Source organism: Sminthopsis crassicaudata, chromosome 6, assembly GCF_048593235.1.
Source record: "Sminthopsis crassicaudata isolate SCR6 chromosome 6, ASM4859323v1, whole genome shotgun sequence".
Classification (NCBI taxonomy): Eukaryota; Metazoa; Chordata; class Mammalia; order Dasyuromorphia; family Dasyuridae; genus Sminthopsis; species Sminthopsis crassicaudata.
In genome coordinates, this window is record NC_133622.1 from 36,286,196 (window position 1) to 36,305,009 (window position 18,814).

General features: G+C 37.3%; 1 protein-coding gene and 1 pseudogene across 1 annotated transcript in view; both read left to right on the forward strand.

The window, feature by feature from the left end:
- GABRB1 (gamma-aminobutyric acid type A receptor subunit beta1) overlaps nt 1–18,814 on the forward strand; it is a 388,600-nt gene that overhangs the window by 32,477 nt on the left and 337,309 nt on the right. The window lies entirely within an intron of this gene.
- On the forward strand, nt 4,697–6,367 carry LOC141547019 (E3 ubiquitin-protein ligase PPP1R11 pseudogene; annotated as a pseudogene).

Here is an 18,814-nt window from a genome sequence, read left to right on the forward strand (position 1 = left end):
GGTTAGATAAGGCAGGCTTGTGCAAAACATTAAAAGCCAAGCAGAGGAGCTTACAATTTATTCTAGTGACCACAAGGAGCCATGGGATTTTATTTAGAAGGGAAACTACATTAGCAAAACCGCACTTCAGAAAAATCACTCAGCTATGGGAAAGATGGAATAGAGAAGAGGAAAACTTGAGACTGAGAGACCAAATTGGAGGCTATCACCATAATCAAGTGATATGTAGTGAGGACTTGATCCAGGGAGGAACAGATGTGAGAGAGAGATAGAGGGAGAGGTAACAAGATGTGGGAATTCATTGTAAATGTTGGGTGATGGGATAAATGAATGAATCAATGAAAAATCAGTTATTAAGTTCTTAGTATGTTTCTGGCACTGTCCTTTGTGCTGTAGAGAAAGATACAAGCAAGAGTTATTCCTTTCAAGTTGCTTAAATTTTAACTTAATTTAAAAATTAAGCTTAATTTTAAATTTTGGAACATAATTCCCAGATGGGACCTAAAATGGGCAGAGACACAAGATGCAGCATAGAACTCTCTAACATGGAAACCTTCCACCAATGCAAACTGGTAACTCATCTAACTGCAACATCCCATCAGTGAAGAATTACACACAGAAATTAGCTTAAAGTTATCAAGAGAAATCACAAATTGGGTGTTGTTATTCTAATTTAAGATATATCATACTTGGGGAGAGGGAGTAAAGTGGGTTATCACTGAATTATCATAAATAGGGAAAGAGGATCTGACTTAAATAGAAATGATCTTTAAATATGATTTTATTATAACTTAATTAATTCTGTCTACCATTAATCACAGTAACTATATCAAACCTTCCCTTCTATTCTTACCTCTCCCATATTCCCAATTCCCACTATATTCTCTCAGCTGAAGACCAAGACAATCAAGGCTATTCTCCTCTAGCTCCCTCATCCTATTTCATTTTAAAATCCCTGCTATTTTTTCATTTATTTCAGTCTTGCTTTAATTGGTCGGGGAAGATGTAGACATTCTCTTCTTGATGAACAGCTTCTCTACATATATCCTTAATCCCATTTTTTCATATCTTGTCCAACAGATCATCCATATTAATGTCTGTCTCCCTGTCTGTCCGTCTCTGTCTCTCTTTTTCTTTCTCTCTCTTCCTCCTTCCCTCCCATCCTCATTAACTTTCATCCTCTGTATATCTTTTCCTAATCAAACTCTTCAGCTCTCCACACTGAATCCTTTCATAGAAAACTTTATATTCCATTACTTACCCAAAACTTTTAATTCTATCTCTAGGAGACATATTGCATCCATTCTTTTCTCTTTATTTACATGGTCACCACCCTAGGTTTCTATTTTATCATTTCTCACCTGAAAATTATAATAAGCTCATAATAATTCTCTAATCTAGCCTTTATTTATCTGTCAGAGTAATTTCTTAAACCACAAGTTTGACTGATAGGTTGTGCTATGAATAAAATGCTGGATCTAGCATTAGGAAGTTTTATTCAAATCCTGTCTCAAATACTTACTAGCTAGCTGTGTAACCCCAAATATTTAACCTCCATCTACCTCAGATTCTACATCTATTAAATTGGGACAAAAATCACAACATATTGGTTGTGAGGATCACATGAGATGATATTTTATAAAGAACTTTGAAAATCTTAAAACATTACAGAATTACTGGCTATCATTTCAGAATTCTTATTCTTCTAGGTTCAGCAAAAAGAGACGTCCTCCTGAGGTCTTGATAGGCTTTTGAGGTAGAAGAACCACTGAGGAAAAAAATACATAAATGACTATGTAAATGATCATAAATAATGTTCATAAACAGTTTCACATGAGATCTATAATCTATGATGTAGTAGTTCATTCAATGCCTGCAAGCCTACAGGCTGGTCATCAGTTACCCTTCACTCTATCCCACATGACAAACCAATTTTCAAAAATTAGTCATCTCTTTAATGGCATTTTAAAAAATCAGCTGTTTTTGTGTATCTATCTTGTATCTCTAAATTGTCCTTTCTATGACTTTCAGTTTTAACTCTTTAAAGATTAAAGTGTGTGATGATTCAATTTTATACAGTCACCAAAAATATTGATATTAGGAAAGGAGGGTAAGAAGTCAAGATTAATGTCAAGGATGTGAAGTTGTGTGATTAGAAGGGTGGTAGTACCTTGAAATAAATGGAGGAATCCAGCAGAGAAGTAATTTGGCAGGGATGGGGGAAGAAAGAATGAGTTGAGTGTTAGAAATGTTGAGTTTGAGGTATTTATGGGACATTTGTTTGAAATATCCAATAGGTAGTTGGAGACATATAATTAAGATTTAGGATAGAGAATAAGGTTATGGATGTAGATTTGGGAGTCATTTGCATGGAGATAATTAAATCCATGGGAGCTCATAAAGTTACCAAACGGTAGCATGTCAAAGGAGAATAAAAGAAAATGCAGGGTAGACAAAGCAACAGATCAACAAAACAAGATTATTTTGTAAATGAGATTGAGAAAACAAAGTGTGACCTAAGATACCAAGTTCAAATGCTCACTGAAGTCAAAGGAAATTAGTCTGGGGAACTCCAAGGACATGGGTACATGTGCACCGATGACCCAGAAAGATGTTGACTCATTTTTATTACTTAGAAGAGCTAAAAGTCAAGGGATGAAATACTACAGATTCCCAGACTACTAAAAAAATTATGAAGGGGAACTCACAGGATTTCCAAGACATGGTCTCAAACTCAGAACTCTTATTCAGAATTCCATTTACTTATTAAAGGGGGAAAAGACCTAGCAAGAAAGCTCATGCTTCACAGAATATTTCTATTATTTATTCATCCTTACCTCTGCTGAGAAAAGACTTTCCACTATTTTTGACACAAATTTTCTCTTACATTATCAGATATATTCTTGAGCTTCTGTGTCATATGATACCTTAAAAAAACAACCTGCTTAAGAAACATTTCTCCAGGAATTTGAAGTTATACCTAAAGATTAAATATGACAATGGCACAGAAAATCCAGAACTAAAGTAAGAGCTTATACGGGACCATTAAAGTATATTTATTTGATGCTTATGCTGAAATTGGCATCTTCTCCTTAATCAGACTTTTGGAAGACTTTTTTTTTTAAAGTTAAATAGGAACAACTAAGAGTTCTTTCATTTCATAATTGAAAAAAAATCCCACAGTTATGAGGTCCTTTAAGGGAAACAATTTACATTTTTTTCTCTTTCTCTTATATATCACACAATAGAACTTAAGAGCAAAGATACTTTTTCTTGCTGTTAACTGAAGTCCTATATTTCACAAGCCTTCTCCTATCTCTTGATGGTAGATGAATAAAGTCCTATGTTTCATAAGCCTTCTCCTATCTCTTAATTGTAGATGAACGAAACACGTGATATGATTGTCTTACCAAAATGTGATGGCTGTAAGTACAGGTCTAGCAAGAAACTCTGGGTCCTCCACTAGTCCAGTGACCAGATAGAGATCAGTCGACTAGAGATGGCCCTGGATGCCGTGGGAGACCTTGACCTTCTTAAGTTACAGATCTCCAACAGGCCTGTGGCCACACTTATTCAGTGATTAAGGCTAGGTAGCCATTGAGGAAAGAATCTTCTCTTTCACCTAGTCAAAAATAAAAACCAAACATAAATAAAGAATAAAAATAAATAAAGAAAAACCCCAAATAAATAAATCTGGTAGGGGAAGACCCTCAGAGTTTCTGACCAAAGCAGAAATGATTGCTATTTACTTTCAATGGGAGTCAGTCAGGACCCAAACAACGACCACATTGGGTCATCGGGAATCAATTAGAATCAGAGTGGTTTGGGGTTATTTGTGCATCAGAGGCAGGATTTGAATTCACGTGTTTTGAAAGCGAGAGAAAAATATTCCAATTAGAAAAGTTCCTCCTAGCTACAGGGATATCTGTCCCTCCAAATGTTACAGAGAAGGCCAAAAAAATAAAAATAAAAAAGGTGATTGAGAAAATGTCATTGGATTCAAGAAATAATAGATTTGGCAACTTTGGGGAGAGGAGTCTTATTAAAATGTTGAGGTCAGATGAAAGCTTGACTTAACGGTGACTGAAGGGAAAGAAGTAGAAGAATTTTGGAGGAATTTGTGAGAAGAAAGTTAAGTTCATAGGAAATAGCTTCGTGCTGGGGCATTAAAAGAAACGGAAGGTATTAAGGGCGTGTCCCCAGCGGCGGGAGGTGGATCTGGTTGGGACGGCCCGGTGTCTCTCCGGCCTAGCTGCCCGGATTGGCCGGCCCGCGGGCGGTTTCTGCGGTTTCCACAAGTGCTTAGGTATCCTGGATGCTGTAGCAGAGGAAGCTCAGAGACACGGACTGCGGCCTCAGGGAACCGATGAGCCGCCCTAATTAGCTTTAGCAGCCACGTTCAGGGATGCCCGACGTAGCACGGGAGATGGGACCCGAAGGGAGCTGTATCCCCAGCGGAAGATCCCAAGGCTTTCAGGAAATGAAAATCAGCTCTTAATCCATGGGGAAGGCTGGGGGGGCCTCGGCCTTGCCTTTCGGGTGTCCCTCCTTCTTTTTCCAGACTCGGTCTCGCGTTAGAACTCTCCGCCGGGCAATGGAAAGGCTTGAATTTCCAATTCCAATGAGCTGTTGCTTCAGCCCAGTGATGTCACTTCCTCGGGCCTTCCATTTTCTCAGGTATATAAAATGAGGGTGACTCCCGGAAACAAGGAGCCGGAAGTGGGGCGCTGTGCCGCTGGGGGGACGGGTGGGGAAGTCGAGCTCCCCGAGGAGCCACAACAACTGCACCCCGACTCCTGCTTCCTCCGACACCGGGGGCTGGACTCCCGACGCGGGAGCCAGGGAAAGGAAGCTAACGCCTGCCCCCAACGACATGGCCGAGACCAAGACTGGGCTGAGCGAGACCCTAACGAAGACCTCGAGGATCGTGACAACGGACCCCGGCCGGCGGCCGGGGGAGAACCGCAGCCTAACCATCAAACTTCGCAAACGGAAGACGGACAAGAAGGTGGGCTGGTCAACGGACACTGTGGACAACGAGCACCTTGGACGGCGCTCGTCCAAGTGCTGCTGCATCTACAAGAAGCCGCGGGCCTTTGGGGAGAGCTCCACGGAGAGCGAAGAGGAGCACGATGAGAGCTGCGGCCACGTTCACTGTATTCGGGGTCACTGCAAGGGCCCACGGCGGACCCCCGCCCCCCTGAGTCTACGCGATGGCACCTCCCCGTCCCCGCCGGATCCCCCCCAGAACTGAGCGGCGCCCTCGGCCCCACAGCCCCACATTTGTCTGGACATTGTCTCCACATGTATCTGTGTCTCTACTTGGGGATTAAACCCATGGTTTGGCCTTCCCCGTCCTGTCCCCCACTTTGCTGGAGGGAATGGGGAGGGTGGGACACGCCAAAATCCTGGAGTCCTGACTTTGCTGCTATTTCAGAACCCAGGCTTCCAGGCACCTCCTCCCTCGAGCTGCCTCGGCTCTCCTTCCTCTCCCCCCACCCCGCCCCTCCCTGCTCTCGGGGACCCTGGCCTCTTCTACCCTCCCCTCCGGCCCCATTCCCATCCAGCCTTGGGTTCTCACTGCCAGATTCCATTTCCTGGGATCCAGATCCTCCCACCCCCCACCCTCTGTTCTCTGCATCTAGCACCACTAGTGGGCTTCCCTGTCACCCCAGCTTCGGCCCCAGTCGAGACCCAGGGGTTCCGGCCTTTTAGTGACCACTTGCTCAAAGTATACTCTAATCCTGGCTTCAAGCACCTTCTCCGAAGCAGTTTATACCCCTTTTGGGAAGGGGTTCCATTATGTCTTAACACTCATGGGTAGGCCCTTTCCAAAGAGGCTGACATCAAGGGGTTCCCACTCCCCAGCCAAACGTCCTCGGGAGGGGTTAAAGGGAGAAGGGCAGTCTCCCTCCGTTTCCTTGTCCTTTCTGGGTCCTTTGGCAAAGGAAGTCGAAATTATGGTTGCTGGCTTTGATTCCCCTCAGTTTTCTGCTTTTCCCATTGCAGAGGTTGGATCTAATAGGTTATTGAAGGAAACCTGGGAAGGGAGAGAGAGAGGGAGCAAAGAGTTTGGTATTCCTTCCATCTGCCCACTCCCAAATAAGCCCAGACAAGCACTACTTATTAAGAGGCTCCTCCACTCAATTACTGGGAGTGAGTGATCTACTGTCTCCTATGTTCTTCCATTCATCTGCAAAGGTCGACCAAATCTACCTCTTCACTGAGATTTCATTTATTGCCACAGGTTCTAAAAATAACCCAACATTTAAAAAAAAAATAAGTGTTCAACCAGATAAGAGTCCCATCTCTGATTTTCAGTGATCTTTTGAATATGGCAAATGGCATATTAAATACCTTCATTCAATAAGCATTTATTAAGTTCTTTCTGTTTCCGGGACACTGTGTCAGCTGTTGAGAATCCAAATTAAAAACAAACAAAAAAATATGTTCTACTAGAAAGAGGAAATGAAGACATGAGTTCCATAATACCACACAATGGCAAAAACAAAACAAAACAACAAAAAAGTACAGCAGCACCCTCTCATGTGGCAGCTGAGGATTCTACCTGTCTGGCCCACCTTTAGGCCTTTGAGTATGGCTAGAATGAGCCAGGTGAACCAAACTAAGAAGAGTTAACTTTTTTTCTGGAAGTAACCATAGAGGTATGGACTGGTCCTAGGTTAACACCTTCTCGAAGAGAATTCCCTGGAGATCAAATCACTTTGAATAGAATAGGTCTCTTTGATTCTTTGTCCTGGGTTAACAGCTTTCAACTGGAAAATTCACAAGAGACCCAATCATTTTGGAAAAAAAAATTTTTTTTAAAAACAGGTCTATTCCCTCTCTGTTCAGCAGGACAACACAACTATCTGAATCTAATTTGAAGAAAAATTTGTGGATTTCATTTTCTTTTGTGAAGGCTCTAAAATTATCTGGAAAGACATACCCAGAACTATAACTAGGGTGGTACGAGCATGACTTTGCTCCTAGGGTGCCAGAATTTAGCGTGCACTGATGAGTTACACTTCTTCTAAAGCAAAGGAACAAATGAGCTGAGCACTTAGTTGGCAAATATCTTAAAAATAGGAAGCTGCCAAATGGTGCATGATTTTTTACCACCTCCCCTCAAATGCCACTGCCAAAGCCCAAGTAAATTTCTTTTAGATATACATCCACCCCCACCTCAATTGTATTTGTCTTTCAGACATTTGAGGTTTTTCTGCTGCTAGTTCTGGGGAGGCAGAATTGGCATTTGTCTCAGATCCTAAAAAAACTGGCTATAGTTTTGTTTGAGCTCAGTTGATTACAAATAACTTGGAACAAGTGTTTTGGGGAAAATCTGACTTTGGAAAGGGTTGGGATTTAGCAGTGGTTCATAAAAAAAAAGAAAAAGGTCTTGGTTAGGAAGTCCATTCTTCTAAATCTTGCAAGCACCTCAGGTATATCTGTAGTCATCTGGGACTGCTTTCTAAAAGCCAGCCATGTCTTCTATGCTAGCAGATGTCTATAAAATGGGAATCAGGACCACTTTTAAGCCCACTAAGACACAAATATCTATGAGAAGTTATATATCAACATATTCTCTCAACTGGTTAAAACAAGCAGGTGGGATACCCCTTGCTGCAGATTATTGCAAAAATGAAATAAACCCATCCAGATTGGATCTACTTGTCAAGGTTAACAGCCAAGGCAAAACTTGTCTCAGTGAATCCATGTAACTCAGGAAAGAGCATTTGATTTTTCTTTCGGGAGCATTCGATTCTATTCTTCATAGAACAAGCTTCATCTTGTAGTTTTCTCTTGTAATAAATGTGGTTTGTATGCTCTATCAGAGAACATACCAAGATATTAGTGAGGTAATCCCCAAGAGAGACATTCTGCTGAAAATCCAAGGGTGAATCAGTTATTATAATAAGTAAAACAAATAGCATAATATGTTCTGTGTAGGCACACCAAATGTCGCCCATTGCTACCCGTTTCCCAGTAGAGTGATGTTAGGTCAGAGATTATTAGCTTGTGGTCCTGAAACCCCCAAGGAATCAGTAGATAGATTTCAAGGGATCTATAAATGTGGATGGGAAAAAAAATTACATCTTTTTACTATCCTCTATTTTCCTTTGTAATTCCATGTAATTATTTTATACATTTAACAATGTCATTCTGAGAAGCACTCCTTAGATTTCAAAAGATTGCCAAAGGCATCTATGACATAAAAAAGGTTTTAAAACCCCTGTGTTCAATGTTTTCAGAATACTTTGTCTTCACTTCAGCAAGAGTGGGAGGAATAACTGATTTCATCAGAGTAGTTACTAAGAAGAAAGTAAATACATTATTTTGGAAGCCCCTGGAAATGTCTGTACAGATTCTGATTTCAGGCCCCAGTGGTAAGGGGCTTCAGATCTCTGGTAATTCAGTTACTATAGTCTTTCAGAGCAAAATGGTCTCAGAATAAATTTGGTGAATCATACTAGATGGCTAGACATCTGCAGACAAAAAGGTAGCCAATATCCTGTGCCTCCAACAAAGGGTTTCCAGTAAGGTTGGTTAGATCACATATACTATTATTTATCTTACATGTTTTCCTGTCACTAGGTAGTGTCAGATTGGGGGATTTTTATGGCCTATAATAAAGAATTAATAACCTATAGTGAATCTGCAATAATCATCTTCAGTGTTCCATATATTCATTAGGTAACACAATTGCTTAAAATAATTAGCAATTACAATGCTTTTAATTTTGATATTTCTGGAATAATTTTTGCAAGCAATCTGAATTTCTTATTATGGTAGGAGATCCTTACAAGCTAGTTAATCAAAATATCAGCTGCCTCCGGACAAGATGCAGTTCTCAGTGCTGATGCTCAGATTGCCTCCCACATATCTTTGGGAATGCTTATATTCTGTCACAAGTAAAGTCTTTCATTTGTTTTTTTTTTTCTCTATTCTAAGGAAGCCAACAAAGATGAAACACCTGTATTCTCTTGTCTGCATGCCTGTGTTGAATTGTGCCATGGCTTATATTTCAATAATAATGATAATGGTGGCAATATTAATTTTAGATGACATTTGTAAATTACTTTAAATTTGAGAAAGCATCTTTTTGAACCTCACATCAACCCTGCAAGGTGGGCAATGCAGTTCCATCCTACACATCAGGAAACAGTTTTAGAGAAGGCAAATGACTTGTCCATAGTCATACAGCAAGAAAAGTCTGAAAAATATTTTAAACTAGTTGTTCTTTGTTCCAAAATTCAGTATTCTATCCATTATGTGTCAATACTTCTTCAGAAACCAGAAAAATAAAATTAGGCAGGACACAGACACTTCTCCAAATTTACTCGGCTTTATTCCAGGTGCCAAATTGCAGAAAGGATTAAAATCCAGCAGAATATTTTAGACTGGTTTTTGCCAATTTGGGGTGCCCCTTTAATTGTAAAAAAATTAAAAAAAATTGTTCTAGGGAAGTATTCTCCTCTGTAGTCTAATAGATCAATTCAGAGTTTATCCCCCAAAGTGCTTGCCATTACTTGACTGTTTTATTAAATATTAAATCATCTTCTTGTTATGAGTTCTGCTTCCTCAGGTGAATTGTCCTATAGGTTTTTATTTTTCATTGTGAATCTCACAATCATCTGTATGATCTCCATTTTTTTATTCTCTGTCTACTCCCTCGGTCTTCATGTCTCTAAAGAATCATAATACATCTAATACTGTGAAAGTTGATCAGAGTCAAATGCAGCTTTTTTTCTCGGTCACTCTTGAATGCATTCTATGACTTCTGGGAGACGGCAGTTTTTGATACCCCACTTCTAATCTGATGTTACACAGTTGCTAAATTGAACTACATTGAGTTAAGAAAAGGCTTGTAAGCCATTTAGACCAAATTCCACTAAGAATACAACTGAAAACCAGCAGGGTCATTCCTCATAAGTTCCTTTGCAGGCCTGAGCTATTCCCATCAGATTTTCAAGGACTCTAGTTCAGGCAAGATTTGAATCAATGTCTTTTTGATAAGACAGGGATTAATTTGATAGTCAGGCCTTTTGCTGACATAACTGAAATAGGCTTTCCCTAGAGAGAGTCTATGCTTTTTGCTAAGTAATTTGAAAGAGAATTTCTGTGGTGCTTTCTATACTTAAGATGACAAATTCACTTTAAAGAATCATGAATACAGAGTAGGCAATACGAATGTCATTCAACATACACTAATGTTTCTTAAAGGTTCACTTTCTTATTTTGTTCTGGTTGATAGGAACATTTACCAAGTAGTTTCTCAATTATCTCACTACCCTTTTAAAGAAAGATCATTTATTAGAATATACATCTCATGCTGAATTGCAATAACATTAGAAAGAGCATTAAACCATGAGAGAGTAGTAATTTCCATCTCTACCATGACTACCTATGTGATCCTAACTATAAAGTCTCTGCCTCAGTTTCCTCATCAGAATGGGAAAGATAATAGCCAGCCAAGTCCACATCATTCTTGTGTCAAAAAAGCAATATGGAGTCAAAGATTTCACACTGCTGAATGTGGAGTCAGGAGATGTGGGTTTATATCAGGATACTAGCATTTACTAATTGTAGGACATAGACTAGTCACTTATCTCTTTAAGTCTTAAGCTCTTCATCTATAAAATAAAGGCAGTAGGATGCTTAGGATGCTTATGGAAAAAAATCTTGGAAAAATTTGAAGTACTCTTAAAATGGGAATTTTACATGTGATTATTTAAAGCCATCTATACCAAAATGCCACATAAACATAAGGTAACCTGGCACCATGAAGAATAAGTTGTGATCAGCCCAAAGAACCCAATATGAAGAGAAGATATATGGACCTTTATATGGCAAATCAGCAAGAAAGACTCTGGCGAGATGAAAAAAGAAACTAGCAGTGCTTTAATTATGAAATTCCTTGTGTTCTACCAAGTTGCTTGGATGTTTTTCTCTGGTTTTCTCTCCCTACTAGAAGAAATTGGTGACATTTTTAAATGACAGTTGATGTTGAAAAGACAAATGACAACAAAGCGGAATGCTGCCCAAAACCAGTAACAGCATTTCTTAATAAAAGCAATTTCTCAACTTTACTGTGTTAAAAGGTGTCTTCCACTGAACCCTAAAGTGAACTGTCTTCTCCAAACAGCCATAGATTTCTCTTTGTGAATGGTGAAAAACTGCCTGGGTGTGAAAGTCAAAGAGAGGAAAAAAAAAAAACCCTTCTCAGCTTTTTCAGAACCATGAGACAACTCGTCAGTCACAGTGATAGCTCCATTCACAAATTGACACTCTTAAATCACGTAGGATGGGAAAAATATTATCTAAAGGATTTAGGGGCAAGAGAATAATGGATCCCTTGGATGTTTCTGAATAGAATGCCAGAGAGGACCAAATTTCAATGTCTTATATTTTCCTTGTCTTGAAATTCTTTTTTAAAGGAATTTCTAAATTGTCTGGTGGATTAAATGCTGATAAATCTTTAGATTAGTCAAAGATCATAAGTAGTTTCTGAAAAACATATATTCTATTTATAGGATTCCTAGAATAGGAATGTGAACAGATGATAGACACACATATATATTAATCAGAAATACAGACTGAGGCAGTTTATCAGAACCCAGTCTCTCCCCAGTCTTGGAAAAGTTTGTGGACTTTTTTTTATTTTTGTTTTATCCGTTTTATCCATCCTAATCTACTATAGCCTGGATTGAGATGGCTCATTATATTTGTAACACAGAAGCTTTTATAAAGGAATATTTGTTTCAGAAGGCATAACCATAAATTTCCCGAGACAAGGGAGGTATAATACTCTCCCCATCTTTATAAGCACACACACACACACACACACACACACACACACACACACACACACACACACACACACACACACACACACTATCGCCTCAGTCTCTAAGGAGGATTTCCATTCCTAACTTGGCTTGGTTCCTATAGAGCACATGCCCCCAAACAGTAACAGCTTTGCTTTTGCTTTCTTTTTAGTATTTTATTTTGTTTTTTTCTTTATTATTAATTTTTATAATTATAACATTTTCTTTGACAGTACATATGCATAGGTAATTTTTTTTTACAACATTATCCCTTGTACTCTCTTCTGTTCCGAATTTTCCCCTCCTTCCCTCCACCCCCTCCCCTAGATGGCAGGCATTCCCATACATATTAAATATCTTATAGTATATCCTAGGTACAATATATATGTGCAGAACCAAATTTTGTTGTTGTTGAACAGCTTTTCTTAATAAAAGCAATTTCTCATCTCTAGCGTGTTAAAAGGTGTCTTGCCCTGAACCCAAAAGTAAATTGTCTTCTCCAAAAAGCCATGTATTTTTCTTTTAGTGAATGGTGAAAAATCGTCTCAGGCACTCTGGCTTCTGGGGGCTCCCATGCTAAACTGACTGGCTGTACCACTCTGCAGACAATCTTAGAGCCATGGGTTCTGTGGAAGATATCTCTGTCACCTGAAACTGAAAAGGACAAAAAACACAAAAACACAAAAAAACAAAGCCAGGATATAATTGTGGCAGTAAAGGTAACAGAGTATGGCAAATCCTCTCAGTGTTTCAGTTCACAGCATCCATGCTGAGTACTGGACACAACAGATGAGAATTGTCAAATAAAGTAAAGCAGGAAAAGATCATGATGAAAAGAGAGGGCAAATGGCTCTGTCGCATCAGTTTTAAAGAAGCAGAGAGTCAATCAAAAGAGGCTCCTCTATCTACATGACAGGGGAAGCAGTGGGATCCATATTAAGCAAACTGATCACGCTCACATGGCCCCTCAAAGGCCTCCATGTTAGAAATACTAGGAATATCCAAATAAACCAGGTAACATTTCTTTGTGTTTTTCACATTACAACACTCATAACTGAACACTCCTTCCAAGGGACAAAATATAGAGTTCAATTGTCAAGAATTAGTACTTGGAATACTCTATAGGGAAGAGTTTTTAACCTGGGATCTATAAATTTAAGATAACCATATTCTAATATAATTGGTTTCATTTGTTATCCTATAAATTTTGTTTTATGCATCTAAAACCATTATTCTGAGGATCTGTAAATTTCACCAGATTGCCAAATCAGGAAAAGGTAAGAACCCAATTTTAGGGGAAGCTAAAATTCCCTCTGTTCTTTTCTTGGAAGAGAGACCTCCCTATAATTCAATTAGGATTTCACTTCCTCAGCCATCATTACCTGTTTATATTCAAATCTCCTCTATCTATAAAACTACCTTACTAGTTTCAAAATAAGATAGAATCTATTGAGATTCTGTTTATTTCCATTTTGTACTCACTATAACAGAAATTTTAGATGAAGCCTGATAGAAAAAAGTTCCAACTTTGTATGTGGTCCACATTGTTATCCCTGAATCTAGGGACCAAGAAACACAACTATAGCCCTATATTTGCAGTTCCACTCAGACCTGAGTTAGGAAAAAGAAACTAGTTGAACAAGGTCTAGGGAGCAGTTTGATTTTATCTTATGGAATTCATGATGCAAACATACTCATGTTGGTCTGCCATATTTAAAATTTCCCATGATTTCTATTCACAACCATTCAGAGGTCCCAGAAAAGTTTCCTCTTTAATTCTTCCTGAGATGACCTTTAAATGGCAAATCGGCAGGAAGGGCTTTGGCAATATGAGAGCTAGGTGGGGCTCTGTGTAGGGGTGAAAGCATCTCCTTTAAAGGTCATAGTCACTAAGAAAAGAGAAAAGCAAGCAAGAAGAGAATTGGAGCTGAATAAAACTGGGAAATGTGTAATATGTGCTATGTTATCAATTTTTAAAAATTAGTAATATGGTTCTGGCAAAATTACAAAGACATTTGTGAACAAAACACTCTGAAATTAAAAACAAAATTCAAAATGTTAGAGCAAAAATGTGATGAATAGAAATAATAACTAAATATGCTGGCTACTTACTGTTCCTCATAATAGACATTTCCATCTTCCATCACTGTGCCTTTCCACAGGCTATCTTTTATTCCCAGAATAATTTCCCTTCCCACCCTTTTAATATTCCTGACTTCCTTTAAGTCTTATTTTAAATTCCACCTTCTGCAAGACACTTGTTCTGGTCCTCCTAATGGCTAGTGCCTTCCCTAGAAGAGTACCTTTTATCTACTGTGTCTTATTTTGCTATTTACAAGATACAATGTGAATATGTAGTTACTTAAGTGTTTTGTTTTTGTTTTTTTTGTTTGTTTTTTTTTTGCCAAATTATAATGTAAGCTGGAATGCAAGGATTATTTTTGCCTTTTTTTCTTATCCCCAATACCTGACATATATTACTGCTTAATAAGTGACAGATAATCAAAGAGGAAAACAAATAGTTATAAAATATCTTGCAGTGTTTATTAATGTTCTTAATTATGGAACTTATTGATCAGCCATCATATCCTTTCCATTAAGGTCTTTATAAGATTATTAGTCAAGACAAATACATCATATATACATATACATATTTTAAAATCAGCCTCATGTTATCTGGTACCATTATTATGAAGCATTTTAAAATTAATATTTCATTCCAAAGGCTTTGCCAGAAATGTTGAGAACCCTGGATCCATTATGCCCAATTTCATCATGGGATGTCACACTTAGATCTTTTAAAGTTTATTTATTCTTTTACATTTATCAACTGAAAATATTATTGGGTTTCATAAATGATCAAGTAATGTTTTAAAATATAAACCTCCAATTTACTAACATACTTTCATTGTTTCTAGGAATGATCATTCTGTAGCACTTATAGATCTCATATCAAAGTGGAAAATGATGATATATTGTTACTAATTATTTTAATTATGCTAGGAATCCTGAAAAATTGAGTTACTAATTTAATTACAATAACTTTATAAGAAACTCTGTTTTACTATATAGATCTGTTCAAAGATCAGCCTTGATAAGTTCAAAGAGACTCATCTACTTGATTTTTTTTTTACTTCTGAAAATATTTTCTACTAAGGTACAAAAAGTTTGTGATATATAATGGGAAAGGGATTTTTTAAAAAAAGTTTTTGAGACTATTAAATATTCCAATTATAACTTCAGTTTATCCAAACCTGGATTTCTATTATTATCCATCATTGATGCAAAAAAAAATGTAATGAATAGACATTACCATTGTTGAATAGTTATTGAGTATTTCTATGGTCCTTTCCACTTTATATCTTCTACTTTTTAAAATTAGGATTTTCACTATCTCCTTCCTTCATTACCAGAGGAAATAATTAATGATTAGCACTGGGATCCTAATTGAGAATATCAACAGATCAGCAAGACATCGCAAGGACAAGATACCATATGGACAAAATTCCATATGGACAAGCTTTCCCAAAGATTGGTTAGTACACAGGTATAAGTAAAAGGGACGTGCCTAGGAAACTTAACTGCTAAAGTTGTATTGCACACTTATTTACACCCAAGACTTCCCTCTTTTCCCTCTCAAAGATACTATCCCTTACATAATAGATTTGTGTTAGTCATTTTCACAATATTTGTTAGAATTGGTAGCATTGCTTCTTTCCTTTAAATAAACTATAAAACACCACATAGGGTGAGAACATTTTTGCCATGAATCAACAACATCTCACTTCTTGTTTTCCTACCTATACAGTTCCACTATATTGCCTCTTCTTTGGTGCTAAAAGTCTGCAGCCTTTTGACACATTCAAGAGGACTATAGGATCCTACAGAAGTTAATGTACGTAAAGATGGTATGCCATAAAGACAGTTCAAATACCAATTGTTTTTATCCAAAGCTCCTCAATTAATCTCGCCTCCTTACTTCTATACTCTGTCTCAAAAGGAGTCTCATTAGAAATCTCTTAGAAAAGACAGAAGATGAAAAACAATTTTTAAAAACCTTCTTGTAAGCTCTGAATAAGATATCAAATAAACTTGAAAATGTGCTTGAAGATTCTGGAAGTTTTTATTTAAAGCTCATCTTGGGAGGATACATCTGTGTTCTTTTGGTACAGGTCAATTTCCTTAAGGCAAAGCAAGTCTCTTTGAAGCTGTCAATACTTTAGAGAAAATGTTTGCTTAATTTTTTAAAAATAATTTAATTTTTATTTTATTTTATAATTATGATTTTTTGACAGTACATATGCATGGGTAATTTTTTACAACATTATCCTTTGCACTTACTTCTATTCAGATTTTTTCCCTTCCTCCCCCAACCCCCTCCCCCAGATGGCAGGCAGTCTTATACATGTTAAATATATTACAGTATATTCTAGATACAATATATATGTGTAGAACCGAATTTTTTGTTGCACAGGAAGAATTGGATTCAGAAGGTAAAAATAACAGTTTACACTCATTTCCCAGTGTTCCTTTTCTGGATGTAGCTGATTCTGTCCATCATTAATCAATTGGAATTGGATTAGCTCTTCTCTATGTTGAAGATATCCACTTCCATCAGCATACATCCGCATACAGTATCATTGTTGAAGTGTATAATGATCTTCTGGTTCTGCTCGTTTCACTCAGCATCAGTTGATGTAAGTCTCTCCAAGCCTCTCTGTATTTCTCCTGTTGTTCATTTCTTACAGAACAATAATATTCCATAACATTCATATACCATAATTTACCCAACCATTCTCCAACTGATGGACATCCATTCATCTTCCAGCTTCTAGCCACTATGAAAAGGGCTGCCACAAAAAATGTTTGCTTAATTTAAATTTAGTACTTAATGTTAAATTTATTACTAAATTACTAAATTTAAATTTATTACTAAATAAATACTAAATGATAGTAAATTTATTAATGTAATTAATGAACCTCAGAAACCCTTGACATCTCTACTTAGTCAATCAAAAGTAAGTAGATGCAAATAAACCTGCCAATCTGAGAGAATCAGAGAAGCCTTGTCTCATTGGATGAAAGATGACAATGTCACATATGAAATAGGTTGTGATTGGTTGAGGAGAATAAGCTATGTCCTGTAGAGCTACATGTAAAAGCAGTGATCTTATTCAGAGCCAGCTGATTTAGCAATGGACAGATCTAATAATTAAGGATGCCTGAGAATGAATTTTCTGGGGAGCTAGAGAGAAATCACCTGCTGACCAGATATTACTCTCATGAACCTGAAAAGATCAATGTATATGGAGTTGGCTTTGACACTGATAGCAATATCCAACAGATTCAATAGCAGTTATCAATATTGCAGCATCTCTTTGGGAGTTGATAGACACAACAAAGACAAAGCAGACAATCAGGAGTAAGGCAGTTCGAAGATAGTGATGTTTAGAACTCAGCAAAGATCTGTACTTAAGAAAAATTTCATGAAGATTCTGAAAGGAGAAAAAGACTTTCAGCAATCAGTAATTGTCTATTTTCCCTTCAGCTACATGTATGCTCTAAGTTTGAGTCCATTCTCCTCAAAGACCTCTACAAGGGTAGAGTAGACACTGGTTTGAGCAATTAATTTCCTTTCTTTTCTTGAAATTTGGTCTTCCCATACTGCCTAAGCTGGAAATCCAATGGCCACTAATAGGCCCAAACACATTATTTATTAGGATGGAAACTCTTTGATCTTCTCCATTTCTGTTCTAACCTAGTTTGTCCTTCCTTAGATAGTCTAACACACACATAACCGAAGTCCTGATGGATCGCTGTACTGATCCCTGATTTGGTACAGATTCTGTTTCAACTTAACTGTACTGAAGCTCAACACTCCCCAACTCAAGCAATCTATGACCCTCAGCTTTCTTTTGTAACAGGGCTTATAGGCATGTATCATCACATTCAGTTACTATATTTTCAATTATAGTCATGTTTTTTAAGTGTAGCTTATCTAACATTTGCTCCAAAACTGAATCTGAAATATAGATTCTAATAGAGGAAATGTGAAAGCTGCTGTCAGAGAGAGCCAAACAAGCAAAAGTTTTTGGATACTCAGCTCTAAGTAGGAAATTCCTGTTTTTTTTTTCAATAATATTGAAAACCACGTTGTTAATTTCTAGTAATGTTTGCAGTAAGTTGTCCAAAGGAAAACATAAGCAAATATTGAACCAAATTCTCTTGTTCCCTCTTACCTCTCTCAGCTTGTTAGCTAATTATATTTGGAAAGTTGAGTCATCTAGAGGCAACAGTAACTTTGCTGTGATATTAGTTTAGGGGTGTAGTATAGTTACCAGTCTATAATATAATATAGCATACAAATATCTGACTCCTATAGAGGAAATAGTAAATTACCAGAGTTATTTTCTTCTATGAACACAAGGTACATTATGAAGGATTTGCATGAGATTCTTAATAATTAAATGATCCTACTGTCATACAGTGGAAAAGAAGAGAATTTAAGGTAATTATTAGTTTTAACGGCAATAATTCACATGTATGTGGCAATTCTTATTTTCAAAGTATTTTCTATGTTCATAGTGATCCCATAAAATAACAAAAATAGTTTTTTCCCATTATCATTCTCCTGACTTCTCCCTCCTCCAACTTAAAATTTTGGTTAAGATATCAACTGACTTGCCCATCATCATACAACTAGTAAATATGAGAACCAAGAGTCAAACTCAGGTTTTCTGACTCAAGGCCAGTGCTTTTCCCTGTACATTACATATGTAAGGCCCAAAGTTGTTAAATAACTTGAGAAAGATAATGAAATGTCAATATCCTCTGATACAATAAATCCCCTATTACCACAAGAAAAATATTAAGTAATAGATATCTGTTGGACACATTCCCTTTTGGCCTTGGAATTTTTATTATTTTTAGATTTTTGCTATTTATTTCATACTTACATGAAATGTGAGAGTACATGTAATCTAAAT